Source organism: Ostrea edulis, chromosome 6 (genome assembly GCF_947568905.1).
Source record: "Ostrea edulis chromosome 6, xbOstEdul1.1, whole genome shotgun sequence".
NCBI lineage: Eukaryota > Metazoa > Mollusca > Bivalvia > Ostreida > Ostreidae > Ostrea > Ostrea edulis.
The window spans coordinates 87,401,549-87,418,619 of NC_079169.1; the positions used below are offsets into that span (position 1 = coordinate 87,401,549).

Below are 17,071 nucleotides of genomic sequence, written 5' to 3' on the forward strand. Positions count from 1 at the left end.
AAAAAGTCCTATCTTTATAGAAAATAATAAAAACAAATAGAAAGATCTTTTTCATTTGGTTATCTGAACTTATCAAAAATATATTTAAAATAAGTTATACACTTATACCACTACATAGTAGTGATAGTCCACTCCCTCCCTCAAAAATTTGCACTCTTGTATTCCTATTCTGTAAGCATTCTCTCCCTTGTGCTAAATTAATAATTCTAACAGACAGATGCAATGTAAAATATCTTCATTAAAATGCTGTCTGAGAACAACAAAATCAGCCACGGGTCATATCACACCTCCAGTCAATTAAAGCAAAGTATTTATTGTTTTTGAAACAGTTTATCTTTATTAAACATTGAATAAACTGTCACAGTTTTAGATAGTACACTAATTGACAATGAAAGCTCTATTAGATTACATTAGCTCATAGATAATTTTCTAAGTGAAAGCCCAGAATCCTTACACCCTGAGTAAACTGTGAACAATGACCGTTTAATTTTGATCTATGTGACCTAGTGTTGGGTTAACTTAGTTTTCCGCAGAACAACATGAGTCACCAATATATTGAATGCATAGCAAAGTATATTATTTAAGTAAATGTATATGTGAATTGATAATCTTTTTAAAGTGCCATGTTAAGAAACCAAGTTGATAGTTGCATATTTAAAGTAAATGAGAGAAAAATCATTGAATAATCTTCCTCAATATGGATTATATGGAAATGCATATAAACCATGGAAGTAGCTATTTGAACGAATTTGCAAAAATCAAACAACCTTGTAACATTTTATTAACCTACATTGTACAGCTGTGTGGTCAAAAAACCTATAAAAGTTTTAGCAGACATAACAAAGATGTGACAGAAAGATAAAATTTAGTTTAGGGGTTTTATCACCTTCCAATTATGTGTTGAAAGCAATGGTGGTCATTATTTATGTAACAGTTAAATTTGATTAAAACATAGAATAAACTGTCACTGTTTTAGGTAACATACTAATTGAAAATGAAAGCTCTGTTAGATTACATTAGCTCATAGAATTGCTTTCCAATTAAGTGAAAGGTCAGAATACTTCACACCCAGTTTCAGAGATGCTGATTAAACTGTGAACAATGACCGTTTAATTTTGGTCTATGTGACCTAATGTCGGGATAACTTGGTTCTCTAAAATCCAAATCATCTGGGGCCACAGAGGGGTAAATGATATTCGCACATGCAATACAAAATTAGATTCCATTGAACACTACTTCTATTAACAAACAAAACCACAAAAGAAATTAATTTAAGTTTTTGCTTGAAAGCAAAAATTAAACTAAAGAAAAGAGAAAAAACAGACTCCAAAATTTGACTCCAAACTCCACTCCATAACTCCACTCCATAACTCCAGTCCATGAATTACACGGTGCCATTAGGAATAACATCTGTAGTGATACATTAGATCTTCAGACGAAAAATAAACACACACATGGCGGAGTCAGACAGAAAACCCCTTTACCTCTTCTGTATTCTAATTATCGACACTCGATTACATTGCCAAATATATGAAATGTTCCAAAAAGGAATTTTAAGTCCAGAATAACATATATATCTTTTGACAAATGTATTGGAATTCCCCTCCTGGTAGCACCATCTGACAGGAAAGACGGTGTACGCAACCCTCAACGACCCTGTGGATAGTCAAAATCAATTGATAGTAATAAAAAGTGATCTGACTACTGTAGATGCCTATACATACGCTAGGAAATTATTTTCACGTAATTTCGCAAGAAGCGCTAGCGCAGCATTACCCGCGAAATAAAATTATTCGCTTTCATTTTTATATTGCCAAAATACTTGTCAAAACTCTTGATTAACAAACCACTTGCGAATTCACGTTTTCGCTGTTTAACGTCTACGAGTCATTTCATGATATTTAAAAGTAGGCCTACTCGCATAAAGTAAGGAATCCACAAATACGAGCTTTGGGTTATACATATATGACGTCATGTATTCAAACTAAGGTGTAATTTAACTCCTAACACTAAAATCTCACTGTAATGATTAATTATCTAAATCCATCAGCTCCAATTCATTAGATGTATATATCTCTAAAAAGCGTCCATCGAAGAATTTCAATCCGGCATTTCTCAAACCTTTCAACATACAATTGTACATGCAAAATCACAAGCAAACATTGAACATGAAATATGTATCATGTAACACAATAATAATATATATCGCAGAATGACATAACCCCGGCTCACACAATAGTTGACCATCTGTTTTTGTCCAAAATCTGACAAGATGAACTTTCTAAAAGTACAAGTGAAACAATTAATATACTTTAGTAATGCGCTATTTAAATAACATTTATACATAGTTAATGTGGTAAGAGAGTGTTTATTTCTACAAAAAACCATTTTGCGTTTTAGATAATGAATGTCAAAATATGTTTTGTTCTTGCCCAGCGCATACGAAACGATTTGCTATTCTGTAATCAAGGTGTTACGACATAAATAAAAGATTAAAAAAAAAAGAAAGAAAGGAAATGAGCTCAGTGTACACATGATATTTACATAATCTCATAAGAAGATAAGATACGAAGTATTTTCATTTTATTGAGTTAAAATAACATGTTTTCACGTTTCAATGAAGTAATATACCATGGTGCAAACAATTTGAAAGATATGCGTTGTAAATTTCACTCTGATCAATGCCTGAATTAGAATGGCGAATAATGGGTCACAATGTCTTCATTAGTCAACTCCAAGTTCCATTGTTTCTACATGTCTGACATGCTGTTTATCGATCAGCACTGATTTATTGGTCTTTATGTATATAGTGTCTATTTTTTGTTTGCATATTAAAATACAGTGATGAGAACGTGATCAAAACAAGACTGTTGAATTTTGCCTTCCAACGTTACTCGATGTAAATTGCGACCTTGTCCGAAATCTAGATGTATTGTTAATCTAAAGATTGGATGTGTATTCAACAAGTAAATTTCAGCTTATTGTGATTAGATGAATTATCATGCAGATTTATTCGCCATTTAAATACATGTACGTGTATATTATCTGATGATTAAATTAAGGTCGAGAGAAGACAAGCAGATTTCTTAATCACATTAAAATCAGACTTCCTGTCCACATGTATCAAATGGTTAATTTTTCACTGTAAACTCTGGATATGATAAAAGACACATATACGATTTCTGCAATTCTCAAAATGTTTGAAATGTGTTAGCGAACAACATGTACATGTACCAAGAAGAAAAATATACATATCAACTCTCACACGCCAAGCTATCATTTATATGTATCAACTTGTACATGTCAAACTCTTATATATAGCAATCCGTATATATCAAGCTATATAGATACATATGATATAGGGCTCACGGCGGGTGTGACCGGTCGACAGGGGATGCTCACTCCTCCTAGGCACCTGATCCTACCTCTGGTGTGTCCAGGGGCCGTGTTTGCCCAACTCTCTATTTTGTTTTGCTTATAGGAGTTATGAGATTGATCACTGTTCGTTGTCTTCACCTTTCATCGTGCTATAATGTACAGCAATTCGTACACGTCAAGATATGATACATATATCAGCTTGTACATGTGAAGCTACAATAAGCTATAATACATATTCATTCGTATATATCAAGCTAATATCCTGAGAGCAAGCTATATTACATATCAAGCTAATTTCCTGAGAGCAAGCTATATTACATATCAAGCTGATTTCCTAAGAGCAAGCTATATTACATATCAAGCTAATATCGTGAGAGCAAGCTATATTACATATCAAGCTAATATCGTGAGAGCAAGCTACATTACATATCAAGCTGATTTCCTGAGAGCAAGCTATATTACATATCAAGCTGATTTCCTGAGAGCAAGCTATATTACATATCAAGCTGATTTTGTACATCGCTGATACCAGTTAGTAGGGTGCCGTGTGTTATTTACTGAGTGGCTGTAAATGAGAATTTTACAACTTAGCTGAAAATAACACAATATATATTATTTCTTATTCATAACACTGCATCTAGGGGTTTGTATTGTTTGTGAATGGTGACAGAGTGTTTTATTCTGTCTTTTGTTAAATGCTGTGGATTAGTAAGGTCCAGTTAGGTGTCGACTGAAGTAAAAGTGTAGAGTGAAGACGAATAGATTTATTGAACTTCGCAGGGGTCTCAAACTATCCACAATTATGTTCCCTCCAGAACTTTCTATATCATAAATATTTCAAGAATCTGATTAACAAAACACAATTACAGCACTAACAAACTGCAATTACAGCATTAACAAACTACAATTACAGCATTAACAAAACATAATTACAGCACTAACAAACTACAATTACAGCATTAACAAACTGCAATTACAGCATTAACAAACTGCAATTACAGCATTAACAAACTACAATTACAGCAATAACAAAACATAATTACAGCATTAACAAAACACAATTACAACATTAACAAAACACAATTACACCATTAACAAAACACAATTAAAGCATTAACAAACTGCAATTACAGCATTAACAAACTGCAATTACAGCAATAACAAAACATAATTACAGCATTAACAAAATACAATTACAGCATTAACAAACTACAATTACAGCATTAACGAAACACAATTACAGCATAAACAAACTACAATTACAGCATTAACAAACTACAATTACAACATTAGCAAAACACAATTACAGCATTAACAAAACACAATGACAGCATTAACAAAACACAATGACAGCTTTAACAAAACACAATGACAGCATTAACAAAACACAATGACAGCATTAACAAACCACAATGACAGCATTAATAAATACAATTACAGCATTAACAAACTGCAATTACAGCATTAACAAACCACAATTACAGCATGAACAAAACACAATTACAGCATTAACAAACTACAATTACAGCATTAACAAAACACAATTACAGCATTAACAAAACACAATTACAGCATTAACAAACTACAATTACAGCATTAACAAACTACAATTACAGCATTAACAAAACACAATTACAGCATTAACAAACTACAATTACAGCATTAACAAACTACAATTACAGCATTAACAAACTACAATTACAGCATTAACGAAACACAATTACAGCATAAACAAACTACAATTACAGCATTAACAAAACACACTTACAGTGTTTGTAGTATAGACCTATCTGTTTGTGGTATAGACCTATCTGTTTGTAGTATAGACCTATCTGTTTGTGGTAAGAATGGTACAACTATATTAATGCAGTCTGTGATGTCTGGGAGGAACGTGTCTGTAAAGTAATTAATGATACTCTCGTAAGATAGCTAATCTTGCAAGACGAGAGAGATAGAGAGATGAGATAGATAGATAGATAGATAGATAGATAGAGGAGAGAGAGAGATGAGAGAGAGAGAGAGAGAGAGAGAGAGAGAGAGAAGACAATCTGATTAAAACCAGATATTCGATCCGCTCCTCTTTTAGCCATGTCTTCTACGCGGCATGGCCAACAGAGGAGCGGATCGAAGATCTGGTTTTAATCAGATTGGAGATCAGAGAGAGAGAGAGAGAGAGAGATTAACAGAGAGAGAGATCGAGATCAGATAGAGGGAGAGGGAAAAGAGAGAGAGGTCTTGAGGAAGATCAGAGAGGGAGAGAAAAGAGTGATCAGAGAGAGAGAGAGAGAGAGGGGGGGGGGGGGTTTACCACTTGGTTACGGAAAACTCAAAAGTCATTACTTTTTTCAATGAATACATAATTATATCTATAATTAGTTATAAAAAAAATTAGTTTAAAAAAAACAAAAAAACCTGTAGTTTGTTATTATACCTAATATGTCCTTTCTATGTATTTAATTATTCCTAAGGGATGTTTTAAATTGTTTCATATGTTATTAGAGTAATCATATCATTACATTAGGCGCTATATATTAATAATAATCATTATGCATTTTAATTCTGACACTATGAAGATTTTATTCACATGTATGTGTTCATCGATTTTATATTATCTTTTCTTTCACATTTGTAAAGCGCTTTAGAGAACTAATGTTGATAGGTCGCTATATAAATCTTAATTACAATTACAAATTACAATTATATGTACATTTGTTGAGGGATCCCAAGGCCGCTTGTCTTAAAGTAAATGATATAATTTACTGATTACCACTAATAGGATACCAATCTCCAACTAATCAGGTGATTCTGACGTCACGTATGAGCCTCGGCGACCGATGTATAAACGGCTTGTAACCTCACCTTCAATTTATGAATTCCAAAAACTTGGGTGATTTGTTGTTGTTTTTTCTGAAAATTATCTATTTTTTGATCGAACAAAAAATTAAAATTGCAGAAGTTGATTAACTAAGCATTTTGTTTCTTTCATGACAGGTATTTTATTTATATACTCCTAGACAGGAGTGAATTTCAATTCGCTGCATTCATAAGATTAATTACTTTCTTGAAACATGATATAATCGAGAACATGCACATGCATAATGGTTTAGAATCTTCGCAGTTTTCAAGTGACCTCGCGCCATCGCTAGCCCACGATTGTTAATCACTATCCTCTGCACAGAGACAGAACCCAGCGAGAAAGACCACGACTCACTTCATTGTTTGCTACAGTTTTTAACTACAAATTGTATATTTCAAGAAAGGAACGTGAAGATTTAATTTTGTTTTAAAAGATATCATTACTCTCTTTAGAGTATTGTTTGAATTTTATTTAAACTCCAAGAAATACCTTTTACTTGGTGTCGGTACATAATTTCCACGTGTTTATCTCTATTCTGATTCGTTATTTTCATGTACATAATGTTAAAACTAAATACAGGAAACCATTCTCAGTCAGGTGATCTTTTCTCTCATTGTACAAAAATACAACTTTATTTCAATTAGAAATTGCCTTTATTTATTTATATTTTTTTTTTATCCACGGAAATGTTTTCGGCCACTACACATATACATGTATATATGGTTGCTATGAACTGAGAGAAAAAAAGGTTTCCGTTTATGTCAAATATTTAATCAACAGCAGAAATCTATTGATGAAATATGTACAAAATTCACAATTGAAATCATAATCTGAATTTGTTATTTATATTTCTAGAAATTATAAAAATAAAAAAATTAAAAAAAAGGTAGACATAAGAATTTTTAAAAATCCTGATTTCTCACTAACAAAATTTCCAAAATCTTTATTTTTCTGTAGTTGGCTGTATTTTCTTAAGGTATCAGAAACTTGCGTATAGAAATATTCACTATTGTAGTAAGACTTAGGGAAAACCATGTAGAAATTCAAACCGTGATAAAGTTTCTGTTTATCAATCTTTACTTGAAAATAAATCTATCATTGAATAAAATGTTTAAACGTAAATTTCCTTCTCTTGAAACATACATATTATAATCCATATCATATTAAATCACTATGCCGATTATCACACCGTGAATCACTAATTCTGATAAAAAGTTGATGTGAACTGCAATTAGAATTTACCCTAGTTCAAAACAATTAAACGCATGGACGGCGAACATGGGGGAGAAATAAAAAAACGTTTCCGTACTTTACACGATAGGTGAATCCGGAGTCACGAATCCTTGTTAGCAAGTAGCATTACAGAGTCACTCTTTGTGCACGTTTTGTGCATCCAGGTATTGTGAATATTAATTCTAAACAAAAAAAAAAAAAATTTAAAAAAAAAAATAATTCCGCGCTGTATCCGCTCTAATCATCGTGTGCTGTGTTAGCGATGTCATTAAATCTGTGGAAATGTAACAATCATTCCATAATTTGATGGAGAAATTAGACGGAAGCGTAACCTTGTGACCGTTCAGAATCAGCCTTGCATCGAAATCGAGTTAATTTGTTGGGTGGTGAAAATGAAATCAATGACAGTCTAAAGACTGAAATGAATTATCAATTTCAGACAAGAATTTTTAACTAAAAACTCACTGTAATAATGAAGAAACGATAGAAATATATTTTATTCTATTTCATCTATTTATCTCCGAATTAGATAAATTATTAAATATATAGTCCATATCATAATTCTTGAAATATCTAAACGATCATGAAAAAAGGTCGTGGACACTTCCGCTAGGCGGAAACATGCATGAAGGTCGTGTGTATTTCATCGCTGTTGTGAACACGCGCCAATCACGCCAATACAATCCCCCATCGATCTTTTTCCCCTCTCTATTCATAAATGTATGTTAGACGTGAAATCTGTACTTATCACCCCCGATCACTTATCAAGTGGATGCCTGATTACTAAGCTAATTATTTTTTTATATATCCATTAAAACGCCATAGGTATAGTTCGTGTTACCCGCCTGTCTTTTAATTTCCAACATATCTTCTAAATCAAAAAAGAAAGAAAAAAGAAAAGAAAAAAACTGTATCGGAAATTTCGCTTTGAAGATTAACTTCGATATTGGTAATATATATGATATAGATATGATTTGGGAATATTCTCACATACTTTAAACACGTGCTTGTGTAGCGGCACATTGATTGACATACCTATATATGTCCCCTTAAATATAATAACTTTTATTATTGAACTTGTCACGTTTTAAATTTTAGTGTCACCCTGTAAATCAGAATTTACCACCTGATAACGACAATTCAGACCTATTCCTGGTGTCTCAACGTCAGCATATACATTATGTACATCAGATAAAGCATTGTTAGTGATAAATATACCGCAGGTCTATGTAGGCCAATAATAGGATGTGAGGAACCGATATGAATGTAATAATATATATATATATATATATATATATATATATATATATATATATAATTACTTTTTTAGCTAAGTCTTTGTACATTATCTATTGTTTCGTCATTGGCACACTTCAGCAAAGACTGGGGACGCGTGGGGGGGAACACATGCAATGTTACTAAGGTCTAGTGAATCAAAATAGATACTAGATATTTTCAAAGACCCGTTATATAAATATCTACCAGTATTGTCTGAAGTGGAGACTTTTGAGGTATCATTGCTTTGTTGTTCTTAGAGTAGATGTGTGAATCAACACTTATTCTTAAACGATGGAAATAGCATATATATTAAAATTAAAGCAAATTACAATTATAGTAAATTCAAATCTTTTTGATAGAGTCGTAGATGGGTATTAAGTATAAAATACATGTATGTGTGAGATGTCGAATTGTTAAAAATCATTTTATTAAGGAAAAATGATTCATATGATAAGATCTTCAATCTCTGCATTTCTGATCCTTTGTAATGTTTGGGGGTGGGTGGGTGGGTGGGGGGGTGGGTGGGTGTATAACATTTACGTTTTCTTTCCTAGCTATTAAGTACTATTTCTAATTCATAAAACACTTCCTTAAAGTATTAAAATATACCTTTCTTTCATTTGCATACAATTATTTCTATGCACTTTACAAAACAGATTAACCCGAAATCTCTGACGCAATCCCAGCAAGCAACACTATAGAATCATTCACTGAGCACGGATCGCGCAGTCATGTATCGGCAATATTCATTTACTCTGAACTAGGGGGAAAACGGCACTGCGTAAACCCTAGCCATTGTTATACAGCCATCACAGAGAGTTCAATATTTCTAGCGTGAAAAATACTTTCGGATACAAATTGTTTCATGTCATTCATGATAAAACACCACCGCCACGTTAACATTTCCACTCTTAGACTTGTTTGTCTAATTCCAAAGACTATCCCACATTGATAAAAAAAACAAGACATGGTATGTGTCTCTAACCGATGATAATATTTTAATAATATTGATTATAGTTATAAAATAATGATTAATGATAATAGATAATACATGTAGTTTTCCTAAGCCATACAGGTTATTTTGCTTTATGATTTATTTGCATGATAATTATATTCTTTACACTGTCACCATTAGTATTTATACCGATGTGTTGTCAATAATGAATTCATGCTGTTTCTAGGTATCTTATTTCTCGATATAAACAATGACCTTTCAACCTGATAAAAACAACTCAGCTGACATCACAATATATGAGTATCTAGCAATAGGGAATGCTTTATACCAAATTTGAAAAGAATTGGAAGGGTAGATATCAAGAATTTTAGTATGTTTAACCTGTTAACGCACAACGGACGACGACGGACGCCGAGCAATAGGTCACCTGTGTGACTCAGGTGACTTAAAAACCTGTAATATGTAAGTTGTGTGTATTGTGAGGGTATAAATATAAACAATCGAATCTTGGGTTAGATTCCGTTCAATCGGCTTCCGGTTACACCAATGACGTCACGATTCCATTGTTTATAAACTTCCTCTCACAAATTCCTGATTGGTAGTTAAGATCCTTGTTCTTTCTATTGTTTTATTATATTTATCGTTTAGATTAGACAGGTCATAAGATAACGCGCTGTTATTCCTGCAGAATGTACCTGGATATTTCTCACCTCGATCAATCTAAAGAAACGGTGCCAAATTCCCGGAAACATCTTCAGTAGATCCGGTTCTGTCGTTCGTCAGGAAGGCGCCATATTTTATGTGCAAACATTCTAACTTTGAAATATTTAGATCCGTGCATCAAAGGGCCCTATTCGAAATAAGCTTTCGAGCTTTCATGGGTTATCCTTAGTATTTATGTATGTATGTTTGTATGTATGCATATACCGAATAAACATTTATTTATTTTTATTTGAATTCAAGAAATGCAAATTAAGACTTCATTCAATTTCGCTAAACTATGTTTCCCTCTTGAGCCACTGTGTGGTCATATTTAGATTTGTGGAACTGTAGACAATGGCGGCATTTTCTCTTAATCATCTTTATTGTCGGTGAACTTAGTACAAATTAAACTGTAAGTAGATCTAGTTCTTGGGGGGGGGGGGGGGGGGTTCAAATCTTATGGACATCGAGGTTACAATAATCACCAAAATAAGCTGAAGGCGGCCTCATAGAATCGTTAAAGATGCCAAGAGGAAAGGGCTCGTTAGCTATATTTTAGTTACAGTGTTCTTTCAAATTCTTTTTTCAAAAGCAACAACAGGTTGCTACAATTAGATAAAACAATAATTAATAGAAAATATTTTCAGAATACGAACATTTTAAAGCAGGTGCAGATTCAGGGATTTGTTGGGTAGAACAATACAGAGCATCCAAGCCTAGTGTGTTAAATTTATCTGATCCCAGTGTGTTAAATTTATCTAATCCCAGTGTGTTAAATTTGTCTGATCCCAGTGTGTTAAATTTGTCTGATCCCAGTGTGTTAAATTTGTCTGATCCCAGTTTGTTATATTTATCTGATCCCAGTGTGTTAAATTTGTCTGATCCCAGTGTGTTAGATTTGTCTGTGTTAGATTTGTCTGTGTTACATTTGTCTGATCCCAGTGTGTTAATTTTGTCTGATCCCAGTGTGTTAAATTTATCTGATCCCAGTGTGTTAAATTTGTCTGATCCCAGTGTGTTAAATTTGTCTGATCCCAGTGTGTTAAATTTGTCTGATCCCAGTGTGTTAAATTTGTCTGATCCCAGTGTGTAAGATTTGTCTGATCCCGGTGTGTTAGATTTGTCTGTGTTAGATTTGTCTGTGTTACATTTGTCTGATCCCAGTGTGTTAAATTTGTCTGATCCCAGTGTGTTAAATTTATCTGATCCCAGTGTGTTAGATTTATCATGTATTAGATTTGTCTATGTTACATTTGTCTAATCCCAGTGTGTTATATTTATCTGATCCCAGCCTTTTAAATTTGTCTGATCCCAGTGTGTTAAATTTGTCTGATCCCAGTGTGTTAAATTTGTCTGATCCCAGTGTGTTAAATCTATCTTATCCCAGTGTGTTAGAATTTGTCTGACCCCAGTGTGTTAAATTTGTCTGATCCCAGTGTGTTAAATTTATCTGATCCCAGTGTGTTAAATTTGTCTGATCCCAGTGTGTTAGATCTGTCTGTGTTAGATTTGTCTGTGTTATATTTATCTGATCCCAGTGTGTTATATTTATCTGATCCCAGTGTGTTAGATTTATCTGATCCCAGTGTGTTAGATTTATCTGATCCAGTGTGTTAAATTCATCTGATCCCAGTGTGTTAAATTCATCTGATCCCAGTGTGTTAGATTTATCTGATCCCAGTGTTTTAGATTTTTCTGTGTTAGATTTGTCTGATTACAGTGTGTTAGATTTATCTGATCCCAGTGTGTTATATTTGTCTGATCCCGGTGTGTTAGATTTGTCTGTGTTAGATTTGTCTGTGTTACATTTGTCTGATCCCAGTGTGTTAAATTTATCTGATCCCAGTGTGTTAGATTTATCTGATCCCAGTGTGTTAGATTTATCTGATCCCAGCGTCTTAGATTTATCTGACCCCAATCTGTTAGATTTGTCTGATTCCAGTGTGTTAGATTTGTCTGATTCCAGTGTGTTAAATTTGTCTGATCCCAGTGTGTTCAATCTATCTTATCCCAGTGTGTTAGAATTTGTCTGACCCCAGTGTGTTAAATTTATCTGATCCCAGTGTGTTAGATTTGTCTGACCCCAGTGTGTTAAATTTGTCTGATCCCAGTGTGTTAAATTTATCTGATCCCAGTGTGTTAAATCTATCTGATCCCAGTGTGTTAGAATTTGTCTGACCCCAGTGTGTTAAATTTGTCTGATCCCAGTGTGTTAAATTTATCTTATCCCAGTGCGTTAAATTTGTCTGATCCCAGTGTGTTATATTTATCTGATCCCAGTGTGTTAGATTTGTCTGTGTTGGATTTGTCAGATCCCAGTGTGTTAGATTTTTCTGTGTTAGATTTGTCTGATCCCATTGTGCTGGATTTCTCTGCTGGTGTAGAAAACAGGAAGATAAATGGACACTGAATGACGTATATCAGTTCAGATTACAGGACATAAATCTACTTTATTTGAATATATGGGTCATCCTCCTCACTGGCCGTATTTACGAATGTGTCGGTCAATGACCCTGCCTGAGCATGAGGTAGCTAATCCCATTGTTACCATTGTGGTTTTGTTTACTTTGGTACCTTTTCGATTTTTAGTAATTGCAAGCTGTGGTGTATTCTAGCATAAAAAAAAATCACGATAAACATGTTTCCATTCTTCTAGAATGCAAAACATGATAAACAGGATTACAGCATCTGGAATATAAGTCTAGGTTTGCTGTGTGTGTTTGTTTACTTTGTTTACGTACTACATTCGTTTACGAAAACATGCTCACGAGATGAAATTATTGTGTGACGTGTCATATTTTTGCCATGTCTATGGTAAAAAGGTGCTATATGTGATTTACATATTTTTGGTTCAGGAGTTATTTTTGTCACCCATTTATATCAACTTGTTAGATATTTAATTTCGACAGAAATCGTGTCGACTTGTCAAATAATCAATTCTGCTGCATTTGGCCAGAAAGGCGTATCAATGCCCTATACACAGATCAAATTCATTTTCTGATAAGTCAACACAAAGTCCACATACAATTATGGGACAATTCGAAATAACCCCCAGTAAAGTGGACCGGCAAAACCATTTAACAAGAGGCCCACAGGCCACATCGCTCACCTGAGCAGCAGTTCCTAGCAATAAACAACCTTGAGCAAAACTATAAAGCAGCTTGGTTCAGAAGAAAAAACCTTTCAAAGGTAACGACTGAAAATTCATTAATTATCAAACTTGACCAAAAATTCATTAAATGTCATATGCCCTTGTAGACGGGCATGGCCTTTCATATTAACAAATTTCACCCAATGATGTTTTGTGCCATTGAGTTTGGTTCCTTTCACATGTAAAACTTTGATACCCTATTGTGGTCCCATCCTAAACCCAATGGTGATGAGTTTTATCAACTTGAATTTCCACTTTGTCAAGAAGTTATTCTGGCTTAGTGGTTCTTGAGAAAAAGGTTTTTAAATGACCTCATCCTATTTTTGCATTTTTGTAATTATCTCCCCTTTGATTTCACCAAACTTGAATTTCCTGCACCTAAGGATGCTTTGTACCAAGTTTGGTTGAAATTGAACCAGTGGTTCTGGAGAATAAGATGATAATGTGAAAAGCTTATGACGACAACAACGACAATTTTTGATCAGAAAGGCGCACTTGAGCCTTCGGCTCAGGTAAGCTAAAAAGTTGACCAAGTCGACATAATTTTCTGAGATTTTTTTTAATGTCGACTTGCCAGGTGATTATGTCAACTTGTCAGATGTTTTGTGGACTGATAAGAAAAAATCGTGTCCGTTTGTCAGAGATTTACATCGACAGATAAATATGTAGATTTTTCAGAAAATTTAGTTGAGAATGGATGGCAGTTAAGGATGTTAAAACACCTTTTTGGTAAGATAGTATTACTAAGATTCTTGTTATCAGCATCGTTATATCTGACAAGTCAGTCTAATAATGATCTAGCAACTCGACAAAATTATATGACAATGGAAAGGGAGAAATATGTCGCCAAATGATATCCACCTGCACACGTAATCACAGCTGGTATGGTATATATAACATATCATATCATCCCTTTATTTTTGTATGGCATCTATGACTGAGATTTTCAATTTAATCCAATCCCAGTTTTAATACTACAGCTGTATATATATATATATTATATATATATATAAAGCTCTAAATAATCACAACTAGGTACTGAAAATTTTCGCCCCAGCCCGGGGTCGAACCAGCGACGTACGGCACCCACCGCCTAGCAAGATTGTCAAACCAGTGCGTAAGTCCACTCGGCCACAACGACTTCCCTAAAAAAGGAAGTTTTGTTATGCTCCTAAAGCGCTACTTATACACACTGATGCAATCTCACACAGTCGCTGTGTCATTCAGTGTTTAAGATATATATATATATATATATATATATATATATATATATATATATATATATATATATATATATATATTATTGAACAGAAGGTCAATACGCCTTAAAAGGTTCATCTACAGACCATGTAACATCTCAGTGATACATCTATACAGGAAAAACAATTGGAATTCTCACCCCACCCCACCCCACCCCACCCCACCCCACTCCCTGGACGCTTGATACTAACCGTTCACTAAAACAGTCTTTAAATAAAACTTGGTCATATCTGAAATAACGGATATATGAACTGTTTATTTATCAAGTTTCGTTAGCAAATTATTCAGAGAGACATAAGGTCAGTTGTTTCAGGTCACTGTAAGGAATGAACTGTCAATATGCAATTTTCCATATATCAGCTCTTCTGTGATGGAGGTACGTTCAGTATTCTATTGAACACTTGGGTGGGTACAAGATGCGTACACATATCATAGACTAGTTATGTAAATAATGATTAATAGTTATGATAGAGTAAATTTTGTTTATATCAGCCGTGGTATATATTAGACTGACCATATCAAGAATAATTTGTTTGAATTAGGAAATTAAATTAAATACGAAATTATTATTTATTTCCTCTTCGATACTAGTAATTCTTTTATCAAAGAAAGATGATGATTATCGATTTTAGTGTGAGCTATTTTATCATCAAATACTTATATATAAACTTACTAAGTTTGTGTTTCCTTAGAGTTCATGTAATTGCATGGTAGCTGGTAATCATCCTTTAGGCAATGTATGAATTTGTACTCACCGCGTGTGTAAGAAACATATTTTACGTCTCACCATACGTAAGAGCTCCACAAAGGGAAACAACTATTGGGAAACTCGGAAATTGCATATTGCTGCAACATGTGATGTACATTGAGGCCTATAGTCACGAACAATCTCTTTCAGGTATGTGAATTGGCCTTTATAACGATGACTTTGCTCAACAAAGGGAAACAACTATTGGGAAACTCGGAAATTGCGTATTGCTGCAACATGTGATGTACATTGAGACCTATAGTCACGAACAATCTCTTTCAAGTATGTGAATTGGCCTTTATAACGAAAATGACTTTGGACTTGTCCAAATAGCTATGATTAACTGTAATGACACATGCATAAAGTTATTTTTAATCTTAGACTAGCATTAGCCTTACTTGATTATCAAAGACATTATTAAGTGTCGAAGTCCTAGTGTCAAACGACAACATGATTAGACAAACTGCGAGTTTATAAGGGGGTTTAGGGTTAAGTTTGGGCAAGGATTAGTCCTAAAGGCAGGAAGAAGTAGGCTATACAAACTGTCATCGTTAGAATAAAGGCTCGGGTTAACTTTAACCTCGATGCAAATATGGGTCGTCATCGAAGTCCGGGTTTTGGTTTGGGTAAGATGAAATAGAGTGATCTTATTTTTCGTCATGGTCATGGGATACTCTTAGATAAAAAAAAACAAAAAAACCACCAGCTAGGTAATGGTAAGAACCCCATCTTTCATTACTAAGACACAACACGCGGTCATTTTTAAAATCGTTTTTAATAATTCCAGGAACAGTTTGGGCAGAGGATGCAAGGAAATCGGGATGTCAGATAAACAAGTTGTTGAAGCAAACATCGTTTGTAATACTTCTTTGAAAAATAAAAACATAACTGAAGCAAGGTCATTTTGTATTCCTGGACAATCTTCTTGTAGTAGGTGCAGGTTTAGGACACTCTTATTTCCCGTGTTATATATACTGTCAGATAGGTGTCAGTTAGCATTCCGCGTGGTATATTAAATGACTAACATATTAGGTCTTCTTTGATCTCGGTTTATCAGTCACTTACATGGCTAAAATCTAGAGAAACACAGAACACCGCCACGTCACGTTTGACCTACAGTATTTAAAGGACTTTATATAACACACTGCGTCACGGGTCCAATACACAGAAGTTAGATAAGATTTACTTGAACAAGGTCATTGGCTTTAGTCTGTATCAAATATGTTGTCAAGAATGAATGCCTTTGGTTACAGAAAAACGTCCAGTAAAAAGCGTACATTGACGTAAGATTGGTAGACATTGATTAAAATATTCATTTATTCATTGTTACCTATTACCTATTAATCAATGGTCATACAATACAGTGACACTGTTGTGCATTTTAATCGATATATATATATATATATATATATATATATATATATATATATATATATATATAATCCAAATAGAAAGAGTTGATATCACACAGTCAAAATAATTCAATAAAAAAAGCAGGAAAATATACAG

General features: G+C 33.7%; 1 long non-coding RNA gene across 1 annotated transcript; it reads left to right on the forward strand.

The window, feature by feature from the left end:
- The first annotated feature begins 14,216 nt into the window (after window positions 1–14,216).
- On the forward strand, window positions 14,217–16,455 carry LOC125646378 (uncharacterized). Its single transcript, XR_007359696.2, has 3 exons — window positions 14,217–14,283; window positions 15,713–15,844; window positions 16,350–16,455. It is a non-coding gene; the product is annotated as an uncharacterized LOC125646378 (long non-coding RNA).
- The last annotated feature ends 616 nt before the right edge of the window (window positions 16,456–17,071 follow it).